Source organism: Gorilla gorilla, chromosome 9 (assembly GCF_029281585.2).
Source record: "Gorilla gorilla gorilla isolate KB3781 chromosome 9, NHGRI_mGorGor1-v2.1_pri, whole genome shotgun sequence".
Lineage (NCBI taxonomy): Eukaryota > Metazoa > Chordata > Mammalia > Primates > Hominidae > Gorilla > Gorilla gorilla.
In genome coordinates, this window is record NC_073233.2 from 79,083,445 (window position 1) to 79,099,145 (window position 15,701).

Sequence of the window (15,701 nt, forward strand, 5' to 3'; positions counted from 1 at the left end):
CAGCTCACAGCAGCCTCGACCTTTCCAGGCTCAGGTGATCCTTCCACATCAGTCTCCCAAGAAGCTGGGACTACAGGCACACACCACCATGCCCAGCTAATACTTGTTTTTTGTTTTGTCTTGTTTTCTAGAGACAGGGTTTTGCTGTATTGCCCAGGCTGGTCTCAAACTGCTCTTAAGCAAGCCACCTACCCACATCGGCCTCCCAGGGTGCTGGGACTACAGTCATGAGCCACCGTACCTGGCCAAGAAGTCATTTTTGCCTCTACATGTGGAGTGTCCTGCAGCTGGCCGGATGGTCTGTGACCTCAGAGGCATTTCCTTTCGTTCAGAAAATCACCCACCCCACCCCAGGCCACTAAGCCCACCAAGCACAGGCTATGTCTCGCAGGGCGTCTGCCAGGTGTCTAGGCAACCGCACATCCCCGGGAGCTGGGCAAACACCAGGCGATGGCCAGAAAGCCGTCTGAGTATCCAAGGGTCTCCATGAATGTTCAATAGTAATATGATACTAATTCTAGACTGCTTCTGGTAAGAACCTGGTTCTTCAGGAGAATGAACTCCAGAAGCTATTTAACCAGGCTTGGTCTACAAAGAGCCTGCCACAGGGTACTTGGAGGCTTGTCAGGATAGGGATTCTCGGATCCAGCATAAAACCTGCTGAAAACCTGCTGCGGGACCCAGACATGGTGTATCTTCTCCCAAGGTCCACTGTTCTCCAAGAGGTTTGGACCTGGACTTTCCAGAGCCAGCAGTGCAGAACCCTGATTAATTCTCAATGAGCTCTGGGGTCCTGCCCACACTCGGGTCTCTCTGAGTGACAAGCCGTGACAAGCTGTCCTAGTCCATCTTCTCTCCCTAGCCCCTCTCCTGTTCCTCCAAACAGTCTTTGCTGCTAACTCAAAGGAAGCACATCAGCAGGAAGGGGGCTCCGTCCAAGGGTGAGAAGGTGGCTGTGGAGGCGGGGACACTGCAGGCCAGGGGGCCAAGCAAGAAGGGGCAGACCCCAGCCCCTAGAGAATGAAGGTTACAAATCCAGGCTGCCCCATAGCAATATAATTGGAGTCACAAATGTAATTTTAAATTTCCTAGGAGACACATCAAAAAAATAAAATGGGCTGGGCATGGTGGCTCATGCCTGTAAATACCAACACTTTGGGAGGCTGAGGTGGGAGGATCGCTTGAGCTCAGGAGTTTGAGGCCAGCCTGGGCAACACAGGGAGACCCCTCTAAAAAAACAATTAGCCAGGTGTGGTGGTGTGCACCTGTAGTCTGTGTGTCTGTGGTCCCAACTCCTTGGGAGGCTGAGGTGAGAGGATTGCTTGAGCCACGGAGGTCCATTCAGAAAATGGAAAGCTGAGTGGTCAATGAACCGGAACTGGGAGCAGCTTTCTATGAATCAGAGAAAATGCAAGTTAAAAGGAGACACCATTTCCCACGCATTAGACTGGTAAATATCAGGAAATACCAAGTCTTGCTGAGGAGGAGGGGCCCAGGGAGTTCTCACACCATGTGGGTGGGATTGTAACTTGGTACAACCCCTGGGAAAGCAATTTGAGAACATTGGTGAAAGCTAGCTCTGTGCACGGTGAAAGCCCCGGGCTAGGCAACTTCTCCTCTAAGGAGGTACCCGGGGAAGCCCCGCCGGCCCTGCATAGAAGAATGTTCCCTGCAGCACAGTCTGAAAGAACAAGATCCTGAAAACAACCCAAATGTCAACAGGAAGAGAAAGAATAAAATGCGGTTAACCATTCCATAGAATGTATAAACTGAGCTACATGATCAACTCAGGGTGGATTTTTTTAAGTGACTATTAAGGAAACATCAAGGCAAAGCTTCCAGCGAGCGGGAAGTGCCTGGAAGCCCCGCTTCTCCTGCCCCACACAGGCGACCCAAGGCCCCATGGGACAAACAAACACGTACCTTCGCCAGCAACTGCACATGAGATCAGCAAATGACCCACTGCACAATCAGCCTGCGTTTAAGATCATGAGGCAACCGGAAAGCATCTAATCAGTTAATCAGCTACATTTTGCAGGAGACACTCTCCCCCCTGCTACTGTCTCTGGTCCCTGTTTTTCTTGGGATCCAGCCCTAGGCTGGGGCTGAACCCACAAAGATGAGACACCCCCACCAAGTTCCCAGGGAGCAGCACCTTGCCTCACTGGAAGACACCAGACATGGGAAGGAGTCATGTCCCACAATTTCTCCCACACTCAGGGTCACCCCTACTTTCTCCTGAGACCCATGAAGAAAGGTGGGGCCTCCTTCTATGAGAAAGCAGTCTAGGCTGGAGCGAGTGGGTAAAAGATCTCAGCTTTAGTATCTCAAGACCAGACGGGCCTGGGGCTGGACGCTGCTTTTGAAGGTGTTTTCTAAAAGCAAGGACTCAAGATATTTGCATAACCATGTTCCCAGTAGCATTATTCACAACAGCCAGAGGGTGAAGCCACCCAGGTCCTCAAGGATGGATGAATGTATAAACAAAATGTGGCCCATCCACACAATGGAATATTACTCAGCCACAAAAAGGAAGGAAGTTCTGACACACGCTACAACACGGATAAGGCTTGAGAACATTATGCTGAGTGAATTAAGCCAGACTCAAAAAGACAAACACTGTATGATTCCACTTGGATGAGGTCCCTACAGAAGTCAAAGAGACAGAAAACAGACTGGTGGTCGCCAGGGGCTGGGAGAAGGGGGCTGGTTTGCTAGTGTTTAGTGGGGACGTAGTTTCAGTTCTGCAAGCTGAAGAGTTCTACAGATACATGGTGACGATGGCTGCACAGCACGATGAGCGTCCTTAATGCCTCAGAACTACACACCTAAAAATGGTGAAAAGGGTAACTTTTTATGTTATAGGTATTTTGCACAATTTATAAAATGTGCATTGGGAAAAAAAGTGCTCTCAATTTCCACTGAACTCTTCCTGTATCACACACCGCTTCCTTCACCTCCTTTAAGTGTTTGCTCAAGGACCGCTACCTCAATGCAGCTCACCCCGACCATCCTGCTAAAACAGCAGCCCCCCTGGATCCCAGCCCCCACCAGCAAGCTCTCCTTTCCTCCCGCACTACATCACTGCTACTTTATGATCTCCCTTAATTATTGTTTGCTCCCCTGGCGACGATGTCGACCCTACAAGGGCAGAAATATTTGTCTGTCTGGTTCACTGTTGTATCCCAGAGTCTAGAGCAGCCTAGCAGACACCTGCAGCACATGCCACAAAAGACGGCAGAATACGCATTCTTCTCAAGGGCACGTGGAACATTCTCCAGGAGAGGCCTCATGCCCGGCTATAAAACAGCCTCATTAAACATCAGCAGGACTGAAATTATACAAATAATGTTCTCCAACCACAATAGAATGAAATTCGAAATTTATTTTACAAATGCACAAATATGTGGAAATTAAACAGACATCTAAATAGCCAATGGGTCAGAGAATAAACCACAGGGAAATTGGAAAACACTTTGAAATGAGTGAAAAAGAAGACAAAACATATCAAAACTTATGGACTACAACTAAAGCAGGACTTAAAGGAAATTCAGATCTGTAAATGTCTATGTTAAAAAGAAGAAAAATCTCAAATCAGTAACCAAAACCTTCCACCTTGTGAGAGTCAGAAAAAGAATGGGAAACTGATACTGAGCAAGCAGAAGGAAGGAAATAATAAAGGTTAGGGCTGAAGTTAATGAAATCTAAGCTAGAAAAGCAATAAAGAAAATCAATGAAACTACAAGTTGGTTATTTGAAAAGATCAACGAAATTGACAAACCTGAGCTGAAATGATCAAGAAAAGAAGGGAAGACTCAAATTACCAAACTCAGGAATGAAAGAAGGGACATTATTACCAACTTACAGAATTAAAAGGAATCAGGCCAGGCGTGGTGGCTGATGCCTGTAATCCCAGAACTTTGGGAGGCTGAGGCGGGCGGATCACGAGGTCAGGAGATCAAGACCATCCTGGCTAGCACGGTGAAACCCCGTCTCTACTAAAAACACAAAAAAATTAGTTGGGCCTGGTGGTGGGCACCTGTAGTGCCAACTACTCGGGAGGCTGAGTCAAGAGAATGGTGTAAACCTGGGAGGCGGAGCTTGCAGTGAGCTGAGATCACGCCACTGCACTCCAGCCTAGGCAACAGAGCAAGACTCTGTCTCAAAAAAATAATGATAATAATAATGAGACGGTGCTAAAAACAACTACATAGCAACCACATTAGAGAAACTCATATGAAGTGGACACATTTCTGGTGGGACACAAACTAACAAACTTGACTCAAGAAGAAACAGAAAATCTAAAAAGACCTATGACAAGCAGAGATCCAATCAATAATTTTAAAAGTTTTCACAAAGAAAAGCCTAGGCCCAGATGGCTTTATTGGTGAATTCTACCAAACATTCAAAGAAGAATGAAGGCCAATTTTGCATAAACTTTTCAGAAAAAAATGGAAGACAATGCTTCCCAAGTCATCTTATGAGGCCAGTATTACTCTGACACCAAAACCAGACTTCACAAGAAAACTATAGGCTTCCTCGGGCAGCCAGACACCTACAAAGTCCTCTCCACTCTCCTGTCTACACTTGCAAGCCTGCCTCACTCTATAAATTGGCCAGGATGCTCTCTCTGAGTCTCCTAAACTGCCTTAGGCTCTGCCAGCCTCCTTGACCCCACAGCCTGGAAGGTGCCTCTGCATGCTCCCACCATCCTAGACCCCACAATCAGAGGGCCTGCCCCTGGGGTCGGAACCAGCTGGTGGCTGTCTGAAGCCCCTGACTAAACTCCACAGACATATCCTGAACGACAAGAAAAGGTACATGCATCATTCAAAGCACCCCTTGGACCACATGGCACAGACAGCTTTCAAACGGGACCCATGCACTGACAAGGCAGATCACACGCTCCTCCCAGAGGCTCTCAGCGTGCAGCCCCGGGAACCAGCCTATTCGGGAGATCTATGAAGTCAAACCATTCTCATCATAACACTGAGATGTGAGCTGCTTTTTCAAGCTCATCCTCTCCCAAGTGCACAACAGAAGCTACAAAACGTGTGATATTGCAACAAGCTGACTGCAGGAGCAGATATGGCGGGAACCCAGCTGTCTTCCATTAAACCTCACAGCAAAAAGACCACAAAAATGTTAAACAATGCCACTCTTCTCACCAAGTGTTTTTTCTTTTTGTTGTTGAGATGGACTGTCACTCTGTTGCCCAGGCTAGAGTGCAGTGGGGCAATCTTGGCTCACTGCAACCTCCGCCTGCTGGGTTCAAGTGATCTCTTGTGCCTTAGCCTTCTGAGTAGCTGGGACTACAACTGTGCCCCACTGTGCCTGGCTAATTTTTGTATTTTTAGTGGAGACGGGGGTTTCACCATTTTGGCCAGGCTGGTCTCGAACTCCTGACCTCAAGTGATCCACCCGTCTCGGCCTCCCAAAGTGCTGGGGTTACAGGTGTGAGCCACTGCACTATTTTTTTTCCTCGCTCTGTCACCCAGGCTAGAGTACAGTGGTGTGATCACGGCTCACTGCAACATCGACCTCTCAGGCTCAGGTAATCCTCCCACCTCAGCCTCCTGAGTAGCTGGGACCACAGGTGTGTGCCACTACACCTGGCTAATTTTTTATTTTTTGTAGAGATGGGGTCTCATTATATTGCCTAGGCTGGTCTCAAATTCCTGGCCTCAGGCAATCCTCCTGCCTCAGCCTCCCAAAGTGCTGGGATTACAAGCCTGAGCCACCTCGACCGGCCTCACCAAGTGTTTTTCTTATTCTGAAAATAGTTGTTATCCATAAAAACACATTTATACCAACATGTCATGAGTTTATTACTGCTATTTTTAAATGCATTAATAATTAGATATTTGTAAATTCTAATAGCGTAAATAACAATAGATTCGTGCTCATACATAAAAAGCTTCTGGGTCCTTCAAAATGCTAAGAAAGCAAAAAAGATTCCTTAAGCTAGAAGTCTGACAACCACTGTGCTACCTCATCTGCTTTACCTGAAAGTGAACAGAAAAATAAACTGGTGTGCCACCCAGGAGGTGATCTGGAGGCCGGGGAAGCGACCAGTGCCTTCTTCTGCACGGTGGAGTGGGCAGCCGCCAGATGTGGATCCCAGCTGGGCCACGCGACCTTCGGCAAGTTCAGCCACTGGAGCTGAATGACCCTCGAGGGAGGGAAAGTCCAGAACCAGGATGAGGGGCAGTAGCGACGCCATCGGGTCAGTATCTTCCCCTGCCAACATCCCCTGGTCCATGCTTGGGGCCACTGTAGGACCTTGAAATGCAGACAGGAGCAAGGCGTGGTCCCTTTCCTGGGGGACCTGTCCACCTCGTGAGGAGGGGTCAGACAGGAGCCCGGCTGGCCCAGGGGCAAATGCCTCTAGTTTGCAGGCCCCTGTACGGGGAAGAGGGGAGTGGAGCAGATTCTTCAAAGCCCAGGGACATTTGTGCGGGGTGGCAGGAAAAACATGGACAGGAATGGCTGAGCCCTATGCTCTCAGGGGTACAAATGAGGCCATAGAAGCGTCCCCCTCCACTCCCCAGGAAGCCTGCATTCTCCCCAGGGAAGGAATCCAGGGCAGGATTTTCAGGAAAGACAGGCTTGGAGGCTCATTTCCCACCTCCCAGGAGCCCGGAAGTCTGTGTCAGCTCCAGGTCTGGAAACCCAGGATGCCCTGCACCCCATTCCTTGGGCCCTAAGCCTCCCAGGACCCACCCCAGTGGACCAGGGAGCAGACTGCCAGCTGTCCAGACTCTTGGCCATTCCCCATCCCTACCGAGGACTCTAGGTGCTGACTCTGGAGTCTCCTTGAGAAGAGGAGGGGACTGATGAGCCGGAGTGAGGAAGACGTGGGGCAGGACACCCCCAAGTCTGCAGGGAGGCAGCAAAGCCTGGCAGTATCCAGAGCACACACCTGGCATCACATGTCACTGCCTTCACGTAAGTATCATCACTGTCCCCAGGTAAGAATCACCTGCAGGACCTTGAGTACAGGTGTAATCTTGTGAACTAAGATCTCCCTTGCAGGGGGCTTCAAACTGAGGTGCAAGGACCCTTTCCACGTAGACCCAGCTCAGTCTAAAGGGTAGCCAAGTCTTTCCTGAAATTGCTCAGTGGAGGAAGGCTTTGGATCCCCTGCCCACCTCCCCTCCCTAACATCCCTGAGTCTCTTTTACATAAGAAAGGCATAGCTATCCCCCGGAAGCTGGTGAGGGGGTGGTGCAGCTCCAGGTGAAGAGCCCTCCTGATACCAAAACAAAAGGGCTAATGCAACTAGGGCTTCAATTAAAACACCAAAAACACCCACTGCCTTCTCACTCAGAGATGCAGCTCCAGTAACAGCTCCCCTTTTCCATTTCTAAAAATCTGTAATATATTTATAGTTTTTGACCAACTGCGCCCCAGCAATGACTGTACAGCTTTTTCAATTCAGAAGTAATTTTTTTAAATACTTAGCAACTCCAGGTCACGGGAAATTTTATGAAAGTCAATTTATGTATATTTTTCGTGCAGAGAAGTATGCTAGGTTGATTAATAAAAGACCCATGAGCATAAAAGTCTATTACATTAGGATAAAATTCTTTGGGGAAGTGGCTGTATAAATTCAAGAAAAGAACGATGAAAATGTCCTAAAGCTCACTTACGTATCCGTCAAGAAAAAGTGGCTGAGTCACGATGGGTTTATATCACAGTGGGTAAAGAGTCAGGCAACAGTTCCTTTTAAAATATCGATATTTACCTCACAGAGGTACCGTAGCCTTTACAAATATTTAAGCCTATAAAGAAAAATTTTAGACGTTGACTTTAAAATGTGTGAGAAGCTTGGTAAATGATGAATGGCACAATCTGAAAGGAGTTTACTGGCAATTCTTTCAGCTTTGCTGGATATTTGAATTTTTCATAAAAAATTGTTGCAGAAAATGTATGAGAGAACAAGCTGTTTTTTAAAAAAACAACACTTTCAGGGACAGACAAAAAAAAAAAAAAATGGAAGAGGCAGGCCCCAGCCCAGCAGTGCCATGGCAGGGCTGCAGTGCTTATGACCTCTAATGCATGCCTCCTGGGGGGTCTCTGGTGAGGCCTTTCTAAGTCCAGCAACTCAGGGCTGCTCCAGCTGATCTTCCTCTCCCTCTGGGGGGCTCCCGTGCTGCCTTTCTGCTGCAGCAGAATTTCTGGGACGGGGAGCCAGGAGCCCTTCTGCATTCCACCATTTGGAATCTGCAGCCTCAGACTGGGAGTTTGTGGCCTAATTCCATTCACACGCCCCTCACTGAGCTAACCCCAGAGTAGCTACCATACCCAGCAAGGACAATTTTCAAACACTGTCCCCAGTCGTGCTCTGGTGCAGTGCCGGGTTCAGCAATGACATCTGGCAGCCAATCGGGGAGCCCAGCATGTCCCTGCTGCTGCCAGCAAACTCCTGGCAGCCCCACAGGCTTTTAAGAACTTAATCTCCCAGGGAGCGAGCTGCGTTTCAGCCAGTCCCTCCCTGAAGGCCCATCCCCAGGGTAGGTGCATCCAGAGAGACCCAGGCTATGGTCCCTAAACCCAGGACAGGCTCTGGGTAGTGGGCATGGGCCCATCATCCCCCGCCCTGCAAAGAACGGAAACCCTCGAATGTAGGGAAGGCTTAGCATCAGAGGCGACTGTACCCCAAAGCCCAGCATCAGTACTGGCGCCATGGCCAAGGAGACAGCCGTCCATCAGCGGCATCAAACCAGTCCTTGAATCTGCCTTCAACAATGGAAAACGTGGGGCACATCACGAAGTATGATGAGAAACTGGTTTTCACCTGCTGACCGCAGCGTGATTTCACAGCACGGGAACGAGAAGACTAATTTTCTAACCGCTGCCTGGTGGCTTTCTCCAGCTGGGCAGCGTGCATTTAACCACCGGGCGGTGTGCGGTCAAGGGCTCCCCTACCCACTAGCTGTGTGGGCTAAGGCAAGCGGCTTCACTCCTCTGAGCTTCAAGCTTCTGATCTGTGAAATGGGAATCGTAATGAATCGGAGCTGGCTCATTGGACTTCTGAGATTTACTGAGGGAATAAATAGCAAGAGTGTGGCACTAATGCCAACCAAAAGGAAAATGCTCGGTGAGAGTCTCACTACCCGCGCTGCAGCTGCTGACGTTATTATTGTGACTAGCGGGTGGCTCTGTCCCCACCCTGGGAACAAGGACTGGGTCATTCTGCCAAAGGCCCATGTTCAGTCCCAGGAGGATGCAATCAAACAACCTGGACCTCTTCCAAGGGTTTGTATACCCCCACCCCACCCCACGCTGGGTTGGGGACCCTTTCTATGCCCTACAGCACTCGATGGTCACCTCCATCACAAGCCCTGTCACAACACGGACTAACTGGACTGTCCAGTCATGCCTCTTCCTCCCCATTATCCTAGAAGCTCCCGGAGGCAGCCCTTGTGGCCAGACCAGGCTTAGGATGTGGCAGCAGGCCCTCAGATGATTATTCACGCAGAGAAACAAATACACCCTAGATATCCTCTGACCATGAGAGAATGACAGGCCTCTCATTTTGGGTGGGAGGTTAGGTGCAGTGGCCAAGTCACAAAGGTCACTTAGCCCTGGGGGGCTGCAGGCTCCAAGCCCTGCACTCAATATGCTTACAGCCTCTCAACAAGTGATTCATTCTCCCGGTGCCCAGGTGAATGGCAAGGGGTGGGGGACTCCAGAGATGGAAAAGACCCGCCTTTGTCTGGAGCGATCCTCCCTTCTCCCCTCTCCTTCCCTTTCTTCCACAAATTCCCCAGTCTATAGAAACGGAGAGGGTCAAGAACTTTGCTGGAGGTCATGTGGAGGCAAGAAGATTCTCAAGGGTCCCTCCCTGGGGCTCACAGTCCCAATTACAGGACAAGTGGAGGCTCCTGAAGAGGCTGTGCGCGTCCATTTCCACTGGCTTTTCTCAGCCACACCCTCCCTGCTGCCCTAAGGAGGGGCCCTCAGACTCCAGGTACAACAGCCCCAGGTGAAAGCTCCGGCTTGAGTTTACAAAGCAGGAGGCTGGAATTGCAGGCAGGTAAGACCTCAGGTGTCCAGGCCCAGAACTCTTTCAGAGTAGGAGGCACAACCCCAGGCCCTGCAGCAACTCCCAAGCTGAGCCCCACTTTAGAAAAGTCCTCATCAGGACTGACGGGGACGCCAGAACTCTCTCGTCTGCAACTCTGTTACGTATTTGGAAGTAAGGCAAGTATGCTAAGCACTGCCTTCCTATAAAGAGCCATTTTTAGGAGTGTGTTTCTGTATACTGGTTAATTCCCGGCCCGTTTTTCTCTCCCATCCTTTTCCTCGTCACTAATGAAATATAAAATGCAATGCGGTCTCAGAATCCCTTTACCTTCCTCTGGGCAGCACTCACATCTGATATCACCTGGCTCCCCAAGCCCAGGCCTAGACCAAGACCCCTAGAAGCCAGCATGGCCCTGCACACAACCCTAAGCACCTGAATGAAGAAATGAATGAAAATCTTGAAACTCACCCAAATAGGAATACGGTTTTCTATAGCAGACTGTACTTGGAGACAGTACGCAGAAAGATCCCCCCAACAGACCGCCCCCCTCCCCGGGGGTGGGGGGGAATCTAATTTGTTAAAAGCAGCCAAGTGCTGTCAACCGAGCCCTCTGGGATCATCTTTATAGGTGAAATCACCTACTCGTAAAGAGTTACCTTTGATACTTGAATTCCAACCTCCTTCCAAAGGGACCCAAAGAAGCACCAAGCTTTCCACCCAATTCTTCCAGGAAAACAAGGAATTACTGGGTGTAATAATGGAATCAGAGGCCTTATATAGACAGTGCTTCCCAGGAGCTGAATCATTCAGGCACTACTGGGACACCCAGATTCCTATCAGGACAAGAGTCTCCCTCAAGCCCCTTCAGAGGACAGTGACATCCGGCATAGAAACCCACAGCTCCCACCTACCAATCCCCCTCTTAGAGCAGACACGACGGCTTTCCCTCAGAATTAACACTGAACCCAGACGGGGGCCAAGCTCGCTCTCCTCACTCCACCCCCACAGGCTCAACCCTATTAGGACCCTCAATCTTGTTTCCAACCCACAAGTAGTTGGAAAACTCCAAAAGCAATCGGCCCGGGGCTGTTCTGGACCTGCTGAACCCTCTGGGGCACCAGGCTCGGTTCCTAGTGCATAGAAGGGCGTCACTAATTATGTGATGCGGACCGCAGGGCACCGGGGTTAAGGCTGAATCTGCCAGGTCCTTTTCCAGGGGCGCAGAACTTCCCTGTGGCTGGGTCTGCAAAACCGAGGCCCACATCCCAGGTAGAGATCAAATCGCCCTCCCCCACCGGGGGACTTCCGAAATTACCTCTCTGGATCTGGAAGCTTAATTAGCTGATTGGCCTCATTAACGCTCGAACCTGAGTTTCAAACGAAAAAGAGGTCACTCAGCTATCCAATTTACAACCTCGAATTTCCACCCGAAAACCACTTTATTTTCGGATGGCCTCTGAGGACGCCCAGGCCCCTGCCAGCAGCTGCCAGCTGCCAGCTCCCGAGAGCCCTACGTACTTTCGCCTGACCCCCCCACCACCCACCCCTCACCTGCCTGGCCCGAGCGCCTTCTCAGTTCCAGGCGCCCCGAGCCCCTTTAAAAGATCGGCTGCGAAAACCCACGGTCACCTGCACCACCCTTTCTCCCTCTGGGTGCTCCAGCCCCACGGAAAGGCAAGCCTCGCCCACGCGCCCACCCACCTCGAGCAGGGTGTCCGCACGCAGACCCGCCTGGAGGGCGCCGCGCTGCAGCCCCACGCCAAGCCCCAGAACCCTGGCGGCGAGGTCCACCCCAGCCCCCGCATCCCCCCGAACCCGCGCGGCGAGGCCCGCTGCGGTGGTCGCACCTGCTGGCTCAGTCCGGCGGCTCCAGCCCAAGTGACGAGTGCGCTGTCGGCGTCTCCGGGAGCGGTCCCCGCGCCTGGCGCCCGGGGCCGGGGCCACCCGGTGGAGGCGCCTGGGCCGCGGGCTGGGCGGGCGGAGCTGCCCGGCCGCCGGGGAGGAGGGATGCCCGGGCGAAAGTTGCCAGGGAAACTTGATCAACTCGAGCGCGCCGGTGCCAGCTTCCTGCATAATTCACGGACGGTGGCGGCCGGGCTGCGCCCGCCGGGTCTCCCTATCCCAGCTGGTGAGCACGGCGGGCCGGGATCGGGCACCCGGCAGTGGCTCAGCGCGACCCCCGGGACCTGGGCGCCGGACCCGCCACCCCCGGGCCCGCACCAGGCGCGCCGGCCCCGGCCTCTCCGCGACAGCTGCTGCTGCCGCCGCGCGCGCCTGGATGGGAGCTCTGCGTGCAGGGCCAGGGTGACCGCAGCGGGGTCTCGGGGGACCTGGCGGCCACGGTTCGGGTCTCCGCCCCCGCGCGCCACCTGGCGGCCCCGCGCCGGCTCCTCCGCTGAGCTCGCTGGCCCGGGTCCTAGGGCTGGCGGGCGGCGACCCGGGGCAAGGAAACCCCGGGGGAGCGGCGGAGGTCGCGCCACACGCGCTGTTCCAGAGGAAGGGGCAGGACGCGCCAGAGACAACGTGGTCCGTGAGCGCAGGAGATAAAGCGGGGGCTCCTTCCTGCGCTCTGCCCCCACGCCGCTTCCAAAGCTTTCGACACCGGCCCCTGCCCGGGAAGAAAGGCATGCAGGGGGAAGGGCTCTCTACGGAAAATCGACCCCCACCTGGACACGCGGCTCCCTCCCCCCAGCGCCCACCTCTCCAGCCTCTCTGGGTCCAGGACTGCGCTTAGCCGGTAGTTGGTGCTCCCGGAATCGAGATGCCCCCAAAATGCCGTCAGTGAGCAGGATCGGGTGCCCAAGGGCCACCTCCCGTCCTCCCCGGCCCGCGCCCTGCGTCCCCGGCCGCCGCCTCACCTGGCTCGGCGAGTCGGGGGCGGGTCCGAGCCCCCCGGGAGCGCCAGCGTCCGCGCACACCTGGATCGGCCGCGGGAACCCGAGCGGCGCCGCGCCCAACCCCGCCGGAGCGCGGGAGCCGCCGCCGCGGCTCAGGTGCAGGGGGTGGGGAAGGACCCGGCCCCGCCCGGCGCGGGAGCTGGCTCCGGCGAGGGTGGGGGAGGGGCCCTCTCGCCGCCGAAAGGACGCGTGCGGCCCAGGACCCGCGGGCGACCCGCCCTGGACCCCCACCCCCGCCCACGCCGCGGACCTCAGTCCCCCGCCCCGACTCCGCTCCCGCCCGCGGCTGCGGCTCGGGCGCGCGCGTGGGGTCTGTTGTGGCAACCCCGGGAGACCGCGGGGCGCCCTGGCCGCCTCTGCCCCGCCCCGGGCTGCGTGGCTCACGGACCTCCCCCTCCCTGGCCAAAGCCGGCGGACGACAAAGTCCCTGATTTTTGTAAAGTCCGGTTCGGTCTGCACGGTTATCCCGAACGCAGCTGGCTCCGCCACAGAGTATTTATAATAATAGGATTCGGAAATAGAGGCCGCCTGCACATCAAAACGTTTGCAGAGCAAATGAAAACTTTGTACCCGGGTGATACGCCGGCGTCTGCTGCCCAGGCCACCAGTTCTGGGGCGCCTTCCGCCCAGGGGTGCACAACAGTATCTCCGCCAGCTGCCCTCCAAGCCAAGAAAAGCCAGGGGGTGGGGTGGGGGGAGCAAAAGCCAACGGCTCGGGTGAATCCCAGAGGCCAAAGGCACCCTCCGGAGACTCCAGGAATCCTGTTATTATCCAGGACTCCGGATTGCTAGGTTTGCGGAAGCCCAAAGGGGCGGGTCCTGAGCTTGGAGCTGTGGCCGCAGTGTGAGCCATCGGCTGATAGATTTTCTCAAAGCCTTAATCATTCACTGGGAGTCTCCCCCAGTACGAGCTGCGTGTTTCTGAGTAAGCTCTTGAGGTCTCTGTGTTCTGGGTTTTCCAGTATTCTGGAAGGGGTGGGTGGGGATCAGAGTCCAAGCTGTGGAGTAGAACTGTCTCCAGAACCCTGGAGCCCGGCATTATGCAAACCCCTAACTGTGCCCCCTACATAGAGTGTGTGTGTGTGTGTGTGTAAGTCAGTCTATCTTACAGGACATGCCTGAGAGGTTTGCATGGGCTGGTGACTTCAACATACCAAAGGCAAAGTTAAATATTTGCTCTAGATACTTTTTTTTTTCTGCTTGCATAATTGTCCCACATTTCAAAGAAGTCTTTAAAAGCACTTAGGTTAAAAAAAAAAAAGTTGTGTTTGGGGCCTGAATATTTCAGGACACACATGGAATAAATATTGTAACTCCTTGAGGGCGGCTGCCTTATGCAAACGTCTTTCTCGTCGCTGCTTCCTTAAGCATACACTTGATAAAATATTTGTTGAATGAATAAAGGAGTCATACAATCAAAAAATAATAATCCCCAAAACAGGAAGAAGGACGCCCTGACAGGATCCTGCAGGCATCCTTTGTTTGGCATGGAAGCTGGGGTGCCTGGGAGAGGTGTGAGCAGGACAATCGGATGTTCTTTGCGTTGGCGGGTGGCAGATGCGAGACCTGGGTTGCAGGGAGTGGAGATGGGGGGGCTCTACCTTTCCATAACAGTCCATCCGTACCCTCCCCACCAAAGAAGGCAAGTCATCTGAATAAAGTGGTGTATTTACCCTGCAAACCCAGCTCAAAGACCTATCCTCAGGATATTTCCCTCCTCTCACCAGATTCCCACCCCTGGAACACCCCTTCCTAGGTTTCTAGAACCACCGCTGCAGATAGACCAGGCAGCTGGTCACAGTTCAATTGTGAACACTTTTCAGCTATCTCCATGCAAGGTTTAAGACTGATGCCATTATGCTATCTCCAAGAAATACTTCCCTAGGGACGCAGGCCTCTGCCAGCCTTCCACCCAAGTGGACACCCCTTGGGCCATCCCCCTCCAGTCCTTCTGATCTGTTAGCCAACAAGAGCGCTGTGTGAGAGCCCCGACATTCGGCATTTTAAGGACAGCATCCTGCTTACGCCCCAGTTTCTTTGTGTCTGTTTAGAGATATCCAGTTCAGCCTTGTGCTCCGATGAAGCAACATCCTTCAAGTCTGTAAAAATCTCTTATGGTCCGAAAACAAAGAAAATCAAGGTTACAGGTGATGGATACACTAATTTCCCTAATTTGATCATTACACATTGCATACATGTATCAACATCTCACACTGGACCCATAAATACGTACAATTACGTGTCATCTAAAAGTATTGACAGCCAAAAAAAAAAAGGCTCTTATGAAAAGGTTCAGGGTCAGGTAACGCTGCCACAGTGCCTTTATTCACATCTTAACGCTCTGAGCGGGCATCTCAGGTTGAGGGGAACACCTACCCTCTGCCGCTCATTTGAAGTAGGACCTCTTTTGGCATTCTAATTTCTGGGGGGCCCATAGCCACACACACCACCAAGTGCCTTGTTTTAGGTTCAGTTTAGGAAAAGAAGACATGACCCTCCTGGCTTCCTGGTTTCAGAACCCTCCGGTTTTGTTTCTGGAAGCTGCCTTCCAGGATTCACCAGGTTTTGCAGAAAGGAATAAGGTTTTCCATCTGGTCATCTTGTCTTTTTTCTTGTCCAACCTGAACCATGAAACCATCAGCCACATCTGTGGAGTACACGCTGTGTGGTCCTGAGCACACTAGGACTTTCTGGGAAGAGTAACTGTTTTATAGAGAACTGGAAACTGGGACACCGTACCATCAGGGATGTGAGATATAGCCACATTTTTG

At 52.6% G+C, this 15,701-nt stretch overlaps 1 protein-coding gene across 2 annotated transcripts in view; it reads right to left on the reverse strand.

Annotated features, from left to right (window-relative positions):
* Window positions 1–13,244, reverse strand: part of SHANK2 (SH3 and multiple ankyrin repeat domains 2) — a 691,655-nt gene extending 678,411 nt beyond the window's left edge. The window contains exon 1 of one of the 2 annotated variants that reach the window (XM_055356048.2): window positions 12,892–13,244. The gene's annotated coding sequence lies outside the window, so the exon portion shown is untranslated. The remainder of the gene's footprint in view (window positions 1–12,891) is intronic. The other variant, XM_055356047.2, reaches the window with a different exon arrangement.
* Window positions 13,245–15,701: the final 2,457 nt, after the last annotated feature.